This window comes from Carlito syrichta, unplaced genomic scaffold (genome assembly GCF_000164805.1).
Source record: "Carlito syrichta isolate Samal-C Ts95f unplaced genomic scaffold, Tarsius_syrichta-2.0.1 Scaffold288238, whole genome shotgun sequence".
Taxonomy (NCBI): domain Eukaryota; kingdom Metazoa; phylum Chordata; class Mammalia; order Primates; family Tarsiidae; genus Carlito; species Carlito syrichta.
Window position 1 is genome coordinate 135,732 of NW_007232334.1, and position 15,547 is coordinate 151,278.

The 15,547-nt window shown below is 36.5% G+C and overlaps 1 protein-coding gene across 1 annotated transcript in view; it reads right to left on the reverse strand.

Moving 5' to 3' along the window:
* Nucleotides 1-3,137, reverse strand: part of CHRM5 (cholinergic receptor muscarinic 5) — a 97,779-nt gene extending 94,642 nt beyond the window's left edge. Inside the window, exon 1 of the mRNA XM_008053529.2 lies at nt 2,223-3,137. The gene's annotated coding sequence lies outside the window, so the exon portion shown is untranslated. The remainder of the gene's footprint in view (nt 1-2,222) is intronic.
* Nucleotides 3,138-15,547: the final 12,410 nt, after the last annotated feature.

The window sequence follows — 15,547 nt, forward strand, 5'->3', positions numbered from 1 at the left end:
GAAAGAAACCAATAATACACAATCATATTATTTTACCAATGTAGTACTTTTATATGTGTGTGAATAAAATATATTTTAAATTACAGAATCAAGTAGGCAGTCATTGAACACTTTCCAAGAATGTTCAAAATCTTTTTGTTACATCTATCCAAAGCAGAGAAAGTCTCCTATAAAGAAGCCAAATCTTCAGATACTAGCATAAAATCCCTTATCCATTTCTACCCATGAGATGCTGAAGTTGAAGTGTAGTTTTCAGTGCATTTTAAAAAATTTACTTTTTCTACATGAAGAAAATGTAGATTATTCCAAATTGCTATTGGATACTTTTTTTTGAAAGCTGTTATTGAAACTTTAAGAGTCATTTTTCAGAATGAATTATCATAAAGAAAAGCCTTGATTTAGATAGGAAAGAAAGTGAAGATTCATTGGGACTGATGCTGAAAGGATCAAATCAGACTGGGAGGTAGTATCCATTTGCCCATCCATTGTCATTAGAAGCAAAGTTACCAAATTAGTGGGACATGAGTCTTTGTTAACATTACAATGAGGAAATAAAATCTGGAAGACTTAAGGAATGTTATCTTTTTTCCTCTTTCATTCTTTTCATTGAAAGCAAATTGTTTGACTATAATGTTATAAATCTCATATTTTTGCCCATTATTTAAACAACCTTTAATTTTGATTTGAAATATTGATTAGTGTTTTTCACTTAAAATATGTACTATTTTTTAAGCATATCAGTTTATAAAATATCATAATAAGGATATCATAACAGATAAAAAGAATCCTTAAGGGTTTAAGTAAGACTCAGAGTAGGTTAAAAAAAAAATTTCATTTATATACTAGACATGACAAAGTATTTTGAGATTTCTGAGTAAACATTTTCATCTAAAACAAATTGGCATTTTATATAATTACTACTTGTATTTAAATTTTTGCTTTCCTTTGGTACTGGAAGATGACAGGTGAATTTCTGTAATGACTTGAGTTGCAAAAGATTTATGATATTTAAGGTTATTTATAGACTATCTTGAAAAGAGTGAAGGAGGGAATCATGTAATTTACTCTCAATTAAAATTTGAAAAAAGGAAAGACTTCAGTGAAATGGAAGACAAGAATTTCAAATTTGAATGTTTTTAGACCAGTGTTGAATAAGTACTTCTGATAACTTTCCTTGTATTATCAGAAGATCGCTATAGTTAGATATGATTTGCTCTTATTATTTCCTTTTCTAAGATAATAGAAATATTTATTGTAGGGTTTCTTTATGATAAGATTATGCTTTGGACCTAACTTTTCCAGTTAAACTTATATGAAACAAATATGGTTGAAATTTCTGTGAAAAGTCTGTGGAGGAAATTAAAATATTAGGTGAAAGAGGTCAGACAGTTCCTTTCTGTTGTTCTTATACTAGATAGTCTTTCTAGGACTCTTGTTATGGAGTGATTTCTAGGGAATTTCTAAAAGACACTGTAGCCTTTAAAATTCTTTGATGGCTTCACTAGTGCTTTGCATTTTACAGTTTGGACCATTGTTCTTAGTTAATGCTTTTGAGGTTTTAAGGCACTAGACATCTTTTTGTTTGTTGTTAAGTCAGAAAAATGTCCTCATTTCGTGTGTTATAAAAATATGCTTAGTATCTTTCAGGTGAATTAGGCCCATTATACTTGAGTGTTATACCTTGATTTACTAGAGATTGTTTTTTCTTCAGTGTGAATGAGAGTGACATCACAGCTTTTTTTTTTTTTCTGACAATAAAAATCAGTCATTGAGCATTGTTCTTTTGCATTGATAGACTTACTAATAAAGCTTATTAATTTTTATTTGTTTTACTGAGTACTCTGAGATACAAAGTTCATTTGAATTTGTTTGGTAAATAGCATCTGTGAATGGCTGTTATGCAGTATTCAGGTCTCTTTCCACTGCATTTTTTTCAAGCTATTAAGCAAAACAAAATTGGGATTTAAAAAAAAAGAAGACAAAAATGGGGCAAATGTAGTGAAAAATGAATGGGATTTTTTTGTTGTTGTTTGCTATATCTAGTTATGAGTGACTTTTTCTGCAGCATAAGTAAAAACAAGTGTTTACCTTGGAAAGCTTGAATCTGCATAAAGCTTAAGGGAGGATCACATGAAATTCAAATCTACTGGCTCATTCACAGCATGAACACATTTAATTTCAGTAGTCAAGATACGAATTAACATTATAAAATTAAATCTTACCTGGCAGTGGTTTGTTTGAAGCTCAGTAATTTAAACTCTGGTTGGAAAAGAGTAAGCTTCAATACCTGAAATGCCTTCTCTACTTTCCTCTGGTGTTTTCTTTTTCCAGTATGTTTTATTTCTTGCAGTGCCTTTATATCAGTATTCTTGATAATCCTGTAGCATTAGTTAGGACAGCATGCTATAGATGAAGACTCCATTTGAAAAAGATTATAGAACCAGAAGGTGAGTTTTGCCTTTATCTGGTAACAGCAGTTAATCTGACCACAGACAATTTGAGTGTTCAGAACTTATTAAAAATTCATTGAATGTTTCAGCAATGAGAAATCCTGGTTGTCTCTATAGACATTTTACCCTCTGGAAAAGTTCTGCTTGTCCATATTTCAGAATTACACACGTTTCCAAATCAAGCTGCTTTAAAAACATCATCCGGGCTAGAAGCATGGATGTTCTCTTGCACTCTCTTGCTTTCCTTATTTGTTCTTCTCTTTACCAACTTTTTAGTCCATTAGCTTCCTTTCTGTTGAGGATGAAGGGATTTCTTCTTCTGTCCTCCCTGTGCTTCTGTACCATGTAGTTCTGGTGTACTGTTTTGTGATTAGTGAGAGAAAAATCCAAAAGGAGATACAGCTTTCTCATATCTCTGGACGGTGAGCGTACTTGGCATGAATGAAGAGCTGATATGAGCTATTCAAACCAGACAGCGAACTGATGGGATTATGCTTTTATACATAATAAACCCATTAATTACTTCTCCTGATGGACAGCAGTATATCCTGAAAGGAAAAAAAGAAAGGAGCAGATGATGATATTCGTTCTGATAGGTGCTCTCTGAACAGCTTGTCATTGAGAAGTGAATCCAGGAAAAGCTGCTGCTTGGGAGTGTGATCAGGTAGAATGGGCAAGAGTTATTTTGACAGACAATTAAATGACGTATTTTGGGAGGAAAAAGAGAGCTTAGCACGGAGGTAGCTGGAATAAGATTCCAAAATGCTTTAGAAAATGTTCATTTTTCCCTGTTAGTCTTTTTGGCTGGAAGCTTTTTTAAAGTCATTGCTATGCATTATTTGCAGACATGTTGCTGAGTTATCTTCTCATCATAAAGTTTTTTCTATAGAAGGAAAATAATTTTCAAAAAGTGAGATAGAAAGAGTATATTGTGAGTTTCAAACATTTGAGCAGAGAAAAGGATACCTTTTTTGTGTGAAAAGCACACCTGTTTTTATACATCTTTTGGGTATATGCATTTTGTTGTTTTGGTGTAATGTGAGTCCTCGTTTGACATAAAACTTTAGTAGGGTCTTCATTAAAATATTTTCTTAAATTAGATAAAATTCTGATTAGCTGTATAAAATCGTAGATCTAAAAATGTCTATTTTTATAAGTTTTGCACTTCAGTTTTTAAATTTTACAAGAACATTATTTCTCCTACCTGTCATAGAGTCCTTCAGGAGTGTGTCTAGATGATAGAATGTTTCTAAATGTTTGAAAAAATTTAAATTCACACAAGACTCTGAAAGATAATACATGAATCTCCATAAACTCATTGCCCAGTTTCAGTAATTATCAAGAATTTTTTCTTTGCTGCTATATATATATACACACATACACATACACACATATATATCTGTTTGAGTTGGAGTCTCACTCAAATTTTATGTCAAATGAGGACTCACAATGCATTACACCAAAACAACATATAATATATATATATTTATATACACTCAAATATATATATATATATATGTTTGAGTTGGAGTCAACCTTCTGGGCTCTGGTGATCCTTCTGCCTCAGCCTTCCAAGTAGCCAGAACTACAGGCGTGTGCTACCATGTCCAGCTAATTTTTAAATTTTATTGTGGAAACGAGGTCTCACCATGTTGCCCAAGCTGGTTTCGGATCTGCGGGCTCAGGCAATCCTCTTGCTTCAGCCTCCCAAAGTGCTGGGATTACAGGCTTGAGCCACTGCACCTGGCCTACTGCAATATTTTAAAGCAAATATCATTTCACCTCTTCATACTTTAGTATGTATCTTTCAAGTTATGTATACTTCACATGACCCCTGTGCCATTATCACACCTAACAGAATTAACAATAGTTCTTTGGAGTCATAATATCCAGTCCATCTTAAATTCTTCATGTCTTAGAAACTGACTCTTTATGTAGGTTTTTTTGAGTGAGAATTCAAAGTATATACTTTATATCACACCTAACAGAATTAACAATAGTTCTTTGGAGTCATAATATCCAGTCCATCTTAAATTCTTCATGTCTTAGAAACTGACTCTTTATGTAGGTTTTTTTGAGTGAGAATTCAAAGTATATACTTTATATTTACCTGTCAGGCATTAGAATTTTAAACACTGATTTAGATGATCACATACGAAAAAGAAGCAAATTTTAATTTTATGGTTGTCTTCGATACACATTTGCAATGGGAATATCTGTACAAGAGAGCATATCTCTAGAATATTTTCTTGAACTTTTCCCATTTAACACTGTATGATACTGAAAAGGATTGTAATTTTATATGGTAATGGTTAGTCATTGATTTGGTCCATTGCTTTTTTTTTTTTTTGAGTTGAAGTCTCACTCTGTTGCCCAGTTTGGAGTGCAGTGGCACATTCATGGCCACCCCAGCATCGACCTGCTGGCCTCTGGTGATCCTTCCACCTCAGGCTTCCAAGTAGCCAGCATTACAGGTACGTGCTACCACGCCTGGCTAATTTATTTTATTTTATTGTAGAGATGAGGTCTCGCCAAGTTGCCTGGTCTGGTCTCGAACCTGTGGGCTCAGGCAGTTCACTCACTTTGGCCTCCCATAGTGCCTGGTTTACAGGCTGAACCACCGAGTCTAACCTGGTCCATCCCTTTTTATAGGTTTTTCTTGACTTGTTCTGGATCATATAGTTCAAGATTCTGCTCCAAGCTATTAAGGCTATCTTTGGGGCTGGGAAAATTTTTTATTTTTTATTTTTATTTTTTGTGTTGGAGTCCCACTCTGTCACCCAGACTGGAGTGCAATGGCTGATCCCGGCCACCACAGCCTCGACCTGCTGGGCTCCGGCGATCCTTCCGCCTCAGCCTTCCAAGTAGCTGGAACTACAGGTGTGCGCTACCACGCCCGGCTAATTTTTGATTTATTGTAGAGATGAGGTCTCACCAAATTGCCCAGGCGGGTCTCAAACCCGCGGGCTCAGACAATCTACTCACCTCGGCCTCCCAAAGCGGTGGGATTACAGGCTGAGACACCAAGCCCGGCCAGGCTGGGAAAATTTGATCGAATACATTCCAGGGTCAGTTCTCCTTTATTGCTGAAAACATCTTCTTCTTGTTTACCTTATCAAAGTTTGATAAGGTAAAGAACATTTTGATAAAAAATACTAAAGTTTTAAGTCATTAATTATTAAGTCACTTGAACATTTGAATGTGACAGAGTTCTGTGAAAATCTAAAATGAGACAAGTAAAAATCTATCAGATGAAGCATTGTGTTCATGAGGATCAGTGACCATAATATATACTTTTTTTCATTAATGTGAAAGGTGTTTTTTTGGTCCCTATTAATTTTGATTTTTCTGTAAGGTTTGAATTTGTATCTCCTTTCCGATAAAGCACAGCATTTGGTTGTCCACTTTTCCAGGAATGCAATAGCATGAGGTCTTGAAACATCTGTGTGCTGCTCTCTCCCCTGTTGAAATTCATTCTCATTCAGATGATCTCTCTCTTTGTTATCTCATCTTCCAAATAGGCTAGATGAATGAGAATGGGGGTGGTGAAATATGGGAAACCATTAAAAGAGTGTAGATGGACATTATATTTTTCTGTGCCCACCTGGGCTCAAAGCCACCCCAGAGGCCCATACTCCCTTTTCTATGGAGGGCTGTAGAATAGTCCTCTCCCAAGGTGCTCACTCTTGTTGGGGGTGTCTCCTGTCCTATGTCATGTTAGGACATGAGTGGTTAGTAACTTTGTGTTACTTGTTTTTTCTTTTTTGAGTTGGAGTCTCACTCTCTCACCCAGACTGGAGTGCAGTGGCTGCTCCCGGCCACCGCAGCCTCGACCTGCTGGGCCCCGGCGATCCTTCTGCCTCAGCCTTCCGCCTCAGCCTTCCAAGTAGCTGGAACTAAAGGCGTGTGCTACCACGCCCAGCTCATTTTTTATTTTATTGTAGAGATGAGGTCTCACCAAGTTGCCCAGGCGGGTCACAAATGTGTTACATTTTTAATGTTCTATGCCTTGTCCCATAAATCTTGCCAAACAAGGTGTATGTGTTCTTATTACCAGCATATATGCCAGTTACTTATTAAAAACTTAGTAAATAGTTACTGACTATGACCATCAAATTTAGGTATGCCGAATGGGGAAAGGGTAGACAAAATGCTGCTTTTTTCTTTCCAAATTGATTGTGTAATTTTTCCTCAATCATTCATAATGCAATGTCAATACCAGGAGAGCGCTTTGCAAATGTGCAATTCCTGCTGGAGAGCCTTGTATTGTTGGTGAAAGAGTGGTTATAGAGGGTACTAGACTAATAGATTGTGAGTATATTTTGGATGCAAGTGCCACTGTATTTCAAATCATTATCTCCTAGTACATTAGCAATAGCCTGAACTAATAGAAAACCATTGACTTAAGTAGTGGCCTATAGAGTTCCAAATAAAAAATAGGGGTTCCTAAATCATTGTGAGAAATACATTTCTCTGACTTTGTTCTTTGTATCTCTGATGTTGATCTTGTTTATACAAAGCTGTATTGTATTTATTTTTATTTTTTATAGGATGGACTTTCTCATTTGAAGCAAGGAGTTATCTGTGTGAATGATATTGTTCAGAGATCTGATAGGTTAAGTAGCTAGTTGGGTGGATGGCTTGTGTTTTCCACCCTAAATATGAGAAGAAGGAGGGAAAGTCTTAGGGAAATGGAATTTGATGTCCTCTTTGATGCATATAATAAAGCACAATTTTCTTTCAGTTGTTTCAACTCCCATCTCCCATTTGGCAACTCCTTTTATTCTTGTGTTTGATCTAAACGCTCCCATTTCCACTATAAAGGTGAGCAGACAACTTCAGAAGTGTCATAGGCTTTCAAATAACTTCATGTGTAATAAGACAAATTATCTCCCCATAAGGATTTTTTTTGCTTGAATACTTGATCCACATATAGAGGTATGCTCACAGCTGTTTGCAAATTATAACTGCTTTTTAAAAAAACATTTATTTTAAAGATGCGGGGTATAATTCAGGGCTAGGTATACAAATGTTCATCATGCAGGAACCCTTGTTGATGAGGTATGCCCCCTCTTCCCCAGGCAGACTCTGCCAATCTTGCTTCCCTATTCCCCCTCCTGGCAAAATATAATTGCTTTTTAAAAAAAAATTTATTTTATTTTATTTTAAAGATGTGGGATACAATTCAGGATTAGGCATACAAATGTTCATTATGTGGGTACCCTTGTTGATGAGGTGTTCCCCCTCCCCTGGCAGTTTCCCACTACTGCCAATACCTTATAGTATTATGATAATTGTTCAAGGTCTACTTATGTATAACTGCTTTTATAAAGAAAAAAGTCTCCTTTTTATATTCTTCAGGTTTTGCATGAGTAGGATTCATGGTTAATGCTTTCTTCTGTGTTAACTACTTATATTTAGATCATTTCAAATATTTATAATCTCAGTTGTGTACAATTATTTTTCAGCTAATAAACTAAGAAAAAGCTGCATTTTAAGAGTGTTATAGTATTATGTAAGCCCTTTCTAAAATAAAATTGCCTTTTAACTCCAAAGACATCAGATTTTTGTTAGTTTTAGTTTGCTAGATCATTTTTAGCTCATTAACTGTAATAACTAACATCCATTGAGTCTTTACTAAATGCAAGACACTGCTCTAGGCTCTTTAGATCTATAGCACATTTACTTTTAACAGTTTGGAGGTGAGATTATCGTCCCTTCTTTATAAAGGAGGAAGCTGAGATACAGAGGGGTTAAGTAACTTGCTCTAGTTTACCTAGCTAGAAAGATGTTGAACTGTGGTATGAATCCAGGCACATCCAGGTGGCTGCAGAGTCCAGTAAGATTCTCTATAGAAAATAAAGATCATTTCATTTCATTGTGAGACTCCTAATATAATTTTGAAAGAGTGGTACCCACTAGCATAACCCATATCTACCAAAATGAGACTTGCAGTTTCCCTGAGATCTCCGATGACTTACATATGACTCACAGAGTTGCCTGTCTTTGAGAAGGGGATACATGAAATTTACATAGAGGTACAGGGCACTTAACTTGAATTTATAAAGGGTTGATTTTTTTTTTTCTTTCCAAAATTGTATTATGGTTTCTGAAAGAGCTATATTTTAAAAAAGACTAGACATCTATATTTAATTAAATTTTTGAAAACTAAGTATGGTGCTATGAGGGGATATGGATTAGATGAGTTATACTTTACAAAAAAGTTGGTTATTAAAAAACAGTTGCTGTCTTCATCAGATAAAACTATTGAATTTTTATCTTCTAATTCAGACTTTAAAAAAACTTTTTTTTTTAGAGGTGAGGTTTCACTCTTTTGCCCAGACTGGAGTACGGTAACACGATCGTAGCTCACGGCAGCCTCCAACTCCTAGGCTCTAAGTGAACCTCTGGCTACAGCCTCCCAAGTAGCTGAGATTACAGGCATGTACCACCACACCCAGCTAAATTGTTAAAAATTTTACATAAAGACGAGGTCTTGCTATGTTGTCCAGGCTGGTCTCAAATTCCTGGTCTCTACTGATCCTCCTGCCTTGGCCTCCCAAAGTGTTAGGATTATAGGCATGAGCCATCACACCCAGCCTAATCTTTTATTTTTAAACTTCTTTATTCCTCTACTATAGCACCCTCTTGTTTCACTTAACTCAGGCCTTGTGTCCTGATTCCTGTCATCCTTCAGATTTTGACTAGTTTTAGTGAACTGCAAACAACCGCTAGAGGTCTCCAGACCACACTTTAGAAAGCTCTGATTTTACAACCTTACCTTCATAAGTGGAACAGATGTGTTCCAGGGGAGATTGGGTACTGATATTCCTCATTTAATATTAAGTGCTTCTTATGTTGCAGATCCTAGAACTATGCCATATTCTGGGGATAGATTAAAATTAAAATTAAAGTCTGACCTTAAGAATCCTATAGTCTAGTAGGGAAACTAATGTTTGAACACATGGTCACAAGATAGCATGTTAGGCATGCCCATATTACATCATTTTAGATCCCAGTTACTGGGGTCCTTCAGATTTCCAGGTTTGTCAAAACTCCATTAATACACTAATACTCTCTGCAGTTCTTCATCTATGGCGAGATCACTCATGCTTTCTTGATGAGCTCTGATAGTACATCTTCCTCAGTCTGGCAAAGAGCCATTCTCTGGGACAAATAGGATTATTTGGATAAGCTCTGATTTTTTTTGTTCTGGCATGCTTCTCAGCAGCTGTAGGATCTAATCTTTAGGGAAACACTTTATATAAAAGTCAGTTGCTCCCTATTCCAGTGAACAAGGCAGGCCCCAAAGAGATTTGGGACCTTCTATTTCCATTTTACTTTATACCACTGTAATTTTTTAGAAAGAGTTTATGTCCCATTTGCATCTCTTGTCTGTTAGTGGTGTTTGAATACAGAAGTGTCTGCTAGTAACAGACTTATATATGTATCCTGAGAAACCCACAAAAAGCACCTGGTACCATACTTGGCACCAAGAGGGCAAGTGCTCAGTACATGTCAGCAATTGTCATTATTATTATGAAATTTAATTTTACTTCTGGAAGGGACTTTAGGGTTAATTTAGTTCAGCCACCCATTTTGTACAATACATTTTAGTGCTCTCTTCTTTCTTATACAAGGGGGACCCTCCCAAAAAACTGGAATTTATTTATAAAAAGTTGTATATTTATTCTTACATGTTTAAACTTCAGTAACCTTCAAAGTACTCTCTGTTTGATGCAATACACCCCTATCAAGATGTTTTTTCCACTGTGCAAAACAGTTTTTGAACTTATCAATTTTGGTGCCTTAAATTGTGATGCTTCTACCATTTTTGTTACACTTTTTCCACATTGGCAGACACTTCTCTTTGAGGACTTTTATCATCCAGGGAAACAACAACAAAAAAGTTGCTCAGGGCAAGATCAGGTGAATAGGGAGAGTAGAATGAGGCATGGGAGTCATGAGGTTTTTGGTCAGAAACTGAACACACAGCATGGTGTGGGCAGGTGCGTTGTCATGGTGGAAGAATCAGTCACCTGTTTGCCACAATTTGGGATATTTCTTCCACAACTCATGATGCAACCTTCTCAAAACTTCCAGATAAAAACTTTGGTTGGCCATTTGATCTGGAGGGGCAAATTACATGTGTACTGCAAGGAGCCTGCCCTCCAAAAGATAATTCCAGTTTTTTTGGGTCCCCTCCTTTTATAGGCTGTGTAACTGGAGTTCTCTTCTATTCTATGATAGGAAGGCCAAAATTTTTATTTAGTCATTATCACCCTAATAGTTACACTGTTTCATAAGAGACTTTATGTCAATAAATGTTTTGAACAAAATGGCAATTGTCAGTTTTCAAAGAATTTAAGGGTGACACTGGGAAAGCAATAAGCCAAATATTTCAGCATGAACAGTGATGGTATAGAAAGCTTGGCAATTTGTTATTCTCTTATCTGTAACAAATGTTCCAGAGGATATTCTGGAAATTATAGAGTAGTGACGTTCTAGATGGCGGATCTATTTTTAAAAATACAGAATTCTTGAAGGCACATGGAAATAGTTACCAAAAGGTTTACAGAGCTTGTAAACCTACAAGCCAGAATCCAATCCTACACATTCTGTGTTCTTAGCTCTGTGTCATGATGTCTAAGAAAGGATGTTAATTACAACATCATTTGTATCTGTGACCAAGTGCAAATGATATAAACAGATGCCAGTAGGGGCTCAGGTAAGTAAATCAAATGGAATACTATAATGACACCAAAAAAAGTATAGAATTCTTGAAAACTTAGGTGAATAATTTTTGAAGAAAAAAATTAATACCTTAAAGCCCATTTTGCAAACCTTAATAAACAATTAACTATGTAAACAGAGTTGGGCACTTTTATGTGAATAGCTATTGTTCAGAGTCAACAAAAGAACTATGGGAGTAGCCATCAGTTCTTGGGATGGAGGCACTTTGGGGATCCTCTAAGTGTTGAAATGGTTTTCATTTAACTCTTGCATGAATTATTTGAAAGATAGTAGTAAGAGAAAAGCCACAAGATTGGATAGTAGGCCGGGTGTGGTGGCTTACGCCTATAATACTAGCACTTTGGGAGGCAGAGTTGAGAGGATTGCCTGAGCCCACAGGTTCCAGACCAGGCTGGACAACTTGGCGAGACTTCATCTCTACAATAAATAAAAAAATTAGCCAGACATGGTGGTGCACAACTGTACTTCCAGCTACTTAGCAGAGGGCTGAGGTGGAAGGATCATCTGAGCCCAGCGGGTCAAGGCTGTGGCGACTGTGAGTGTGCCACTGCACTCCAGCCTGGTAACAAAGTGAGACTCTGATTCCAAAAAGAAAAAAATAGACAGTAATATATGAAGCCATCAGGGATAATTTCTAGGATAGAACTCTATGGGTGAGAAATGGTAGCTGCATTTTAGTGTGGACATCAAAAAGTGAAAATAATCTCAATCATAATTACATGATATGCAGTAAGAGAAGGGACAGGTTTTATGCAGGGGAATCCCATGATTTGGTATGTTTTTAAAGGTTCTGTGTGGTGTGTTAAGAAACTAAGAAGTTAGCAGACTGCTAAGGAGGTTTTTGTGATGATCCAGGCAATATATGAAGGTTTCTTAGACTAAGGTAATAACAACAGAAAAGAAAAGAAGTGGACAGATTAGAGGAATATTTTGGAAGTAGGAGGTATACTCGTGAATAACACAGTTGCTGATGAATTGGCTGTCTGGTTATGTTGAGAAGTGAAGTATTGAGAATGATCCACAGAATTCTGGCTTGAGTAACTGGATGGAGATGACATTTGCTGAAATTTTGGAAGCTGGTTTGGGAAGGGGAAGATTAAGAGAGAGAATGTTGAACAAGATGGGCTATGGATTTTTTTTTTTTTGTATGATGGTTTTAAACCTTGCTTTGTTTTTCCTTGTCTCTGCCACTTACATGTAACACATACCAATTATATCTTTTCTCCTTGCAAGTATTCCAGTGAGGTAGGAAAGGAATTGATAAATCAATCTCCCTGTATAGGTTATAGTTTGAAAAAACCACTTTAGGAATAATTATGCTGTTCTCTGCCCCCCCTCCCCAACTTGGTTGTGAATCATTTCTTTAAAAGCTTCTATGAATGGTTTTTGACATGTCAAATTTCTTTAATTAAAACAAATTTTTATCATACTTGCTCATAGGCAGGAAAGGACTCTCCTTAGATGATTATACACCTCATTTTCTAGATGAGAATGCTGACCATGTAAGAGGATGGCATTTGCACCTAAGGCTGCATAGCTTGCAGCTAGTTAACTGTAGATATGTTAAAACAACAGAACACCAATAATCAAAGTCCTACCCTATTGTTCCTTCCATGAAACATACCATTTACTTCCCAATTTCTCTACTCATAAGAGAAATTCTTATGTATAATTAGAAGTGAAATATATTTTAAAATAAATGTTTGATAAAGTAAAAATCATTACATTGTTTCTGTAGAGAGATTTCATATTTATGATTTAATAAGATTGGTACTTCAGTACTCAGTTGAACAAACAGTTCAGCCCCTAAAACATCTGTATCATTCTAGATGCTGGATGTAAAAGGGTGACTAAAGGGTAAATGCTGTTTCTGACCAGCTGACGTGGAGTGGGGGAGACAAGCCTATGAAGGAATAATGTCATCCTTAGTGTGATAGCTGCTCAAGTAGTTATAGAATAGAAAATAAAGTGAAGAAGGAAATAGCTAGTTTAACCTGGAGAGTGCAGGGAGGTATGTTCAGCTGAATTGGTGGTAGAAATTGTTCAGGTACTCTTTGAACCTCTGTGGAAGAGTCGATTTTATTTTTACTTTTTCAAGAAACCCATTTATTTTATATTTTTGTTCATCCCAAAGAATTAATAAGAGACTTGTGTGCTTAAGTGATGACTGTAGTTGTGAGATGATATATAAACCATTTAAAAATATATCTAATGGAAGTGGCAAAGGGAGTACTTCTCTCTCTCTCTCTCTCTCTCTTCCTCTTTCTAACCCAAGTATTCTAGTTGCCATAACAACCTGATTATGGTAGTGCATTTGCTACTATGGTTGAGGCTATGTCAGCAGTTCCATTATAAGCTGCAATTTTCAGGATTTTAAAATTCAACGTCACATTCACAGACATGACATATAAAATTCCATTTATCTGTTGATTTGATTTTTCCTCATAGTTAATTATCCGAAAGTCATTTTCTTCTCCCCCCATGTTGAAAAAGGTTCATATATTTGGTGTCTAGGAGTCTGATTTTGTTAATTTGTATTTTATTGTTAAAAGAAACCTCCAGTGTGATCAAGGTTTCTTATTTTATAACGAGGAAGTTGAGGCTTTGAGGGCTAAATAACTTGCCTGAGGGCAAATTATTCAACAGGGATTTAATGGTTGGTACACCACAGCACAGAAGGTGGGGCTCAGCAGCATCTTCTGCTAAGTGATTACTTTGATCTTTGGTTAAATCTCACAATAATGTGCCTTTAATTTATTTGCATATGTGTCTTTTTGTATAATTCATGTGTATCCTTCTGTAACAGCATTCATTCTATTGTCACATACTGCATTGTAGAAATCTGTTTCTATGTCTGTCCAATGTCTATTAAGCTAAGCTTCTCCAGGGCAGACACCATGCTCTACTCATTGTAATTTCTCCAATATTTGTTAAGAAAGACACAGCTCTGCCTCATCTTTCTTCTTGCTCTCATTCCAGTGTACCTGGTTTCTGACCTTCTTTGCTGCTTATTCTTAGTGCTTGGACCTAATGATCTGTTACTTGTTCATTTTAGTTTGACTCGTAGCTCTCTACTTTCAACTCAAGAGCATGAGAGAGGGAGAAAGGAGCAAGGAGGAGAGAGGAGGGTGTCTCCCTTTGCCTCCAGGTAGAGTCTGGGGACTGAAGGCAAGCTTGGCGCTTTGAGGGCAGTGGCTATGACTAAAGTTTACGGAAGGGTGAGAGGGTTTAAAGAGGCTAGGACTAAAGTCTAGGGAGTGGTGAGAGGGGTTAAAGAGGCATTAAGTGCTGGGCGCAGTGGCTCAAGCCTATAATCCCAGCGCTTTGAGAGGCCGAGGTGAGAGGCCTGAGCCCAGGCAACTTGGCGAGACCTCATCTCTACAATAAATCAAAAAAAGTTAGCTGGGCATGGTAACACGTGCCTGTAGTTCCAGCTACGTGGAAGGCTGAGGCGGAAGGATCACCTGAGCCCAGCAGGTTGAGGGTGCACAGTGGCTGTGAGCATACCAGTGCACTCCAGCCTGGGCGACAGTGAGACTCCAACTTAAAAAAAAAAAAAAAAAAAGGCATTAAGTGAAGATAGACTTGTATTGAATTTCCTGCTAAGGAATCTAAACTTTATTTAGTGGGTACTAGCACTAAATAAAGTTTAGAAAGACCATAATCAGAGGAATGATATGAGGAGATGAGCTAAAACTATTGCATATTCAGGTCCTTGAAGACTAAAATTTGCATTAAAAAAGTATGGCTTACCAAAAAAAAAAGAAATACCTTGGTATCTTCCTAAACAGAGAAGTGAAAGACCTTTATGACAAGAACTATAAAATACTGCTCAAAGAAATCAAAGAGAAAACAAATGGAAAAATTTTCCATGCTCATGGCTTGGAAGAGTCAACATTGTTAAGATGTCCATTCTACCCAGTGTAATCTGCAGATTTAATGCAATACCCATTAAATTATCAGCAGCATTCTTTTCAGACCTGGAAACAGCAATACAGGAATTCATGTGGAAACACAAATGACCACGAATAGCCAAAACAATCCTCAGCAAAAAAAAAAAACAAAAACAAAAAAAACAACAAAGCGGGAAGTATCACACTCCTAGACTTTAAACTTTATTATCAAGCTACAGTAATCAAAACAGCCTGGTATTGGTACAAGAGCAGGCATATAGACCAATGGAACAGGATAGAGATTTCGGAAGCAAAATCTCAATTTCTCAACCAACTCATCTTCAACAAAGTCTCCACCACCAACCACTGGGAGAGGAGAACTTATTCAGTTAATGTTGCTGGGAATACTAGCTGGCCATAGGCAGAAGATTAAAATAAGACCCCTACCTA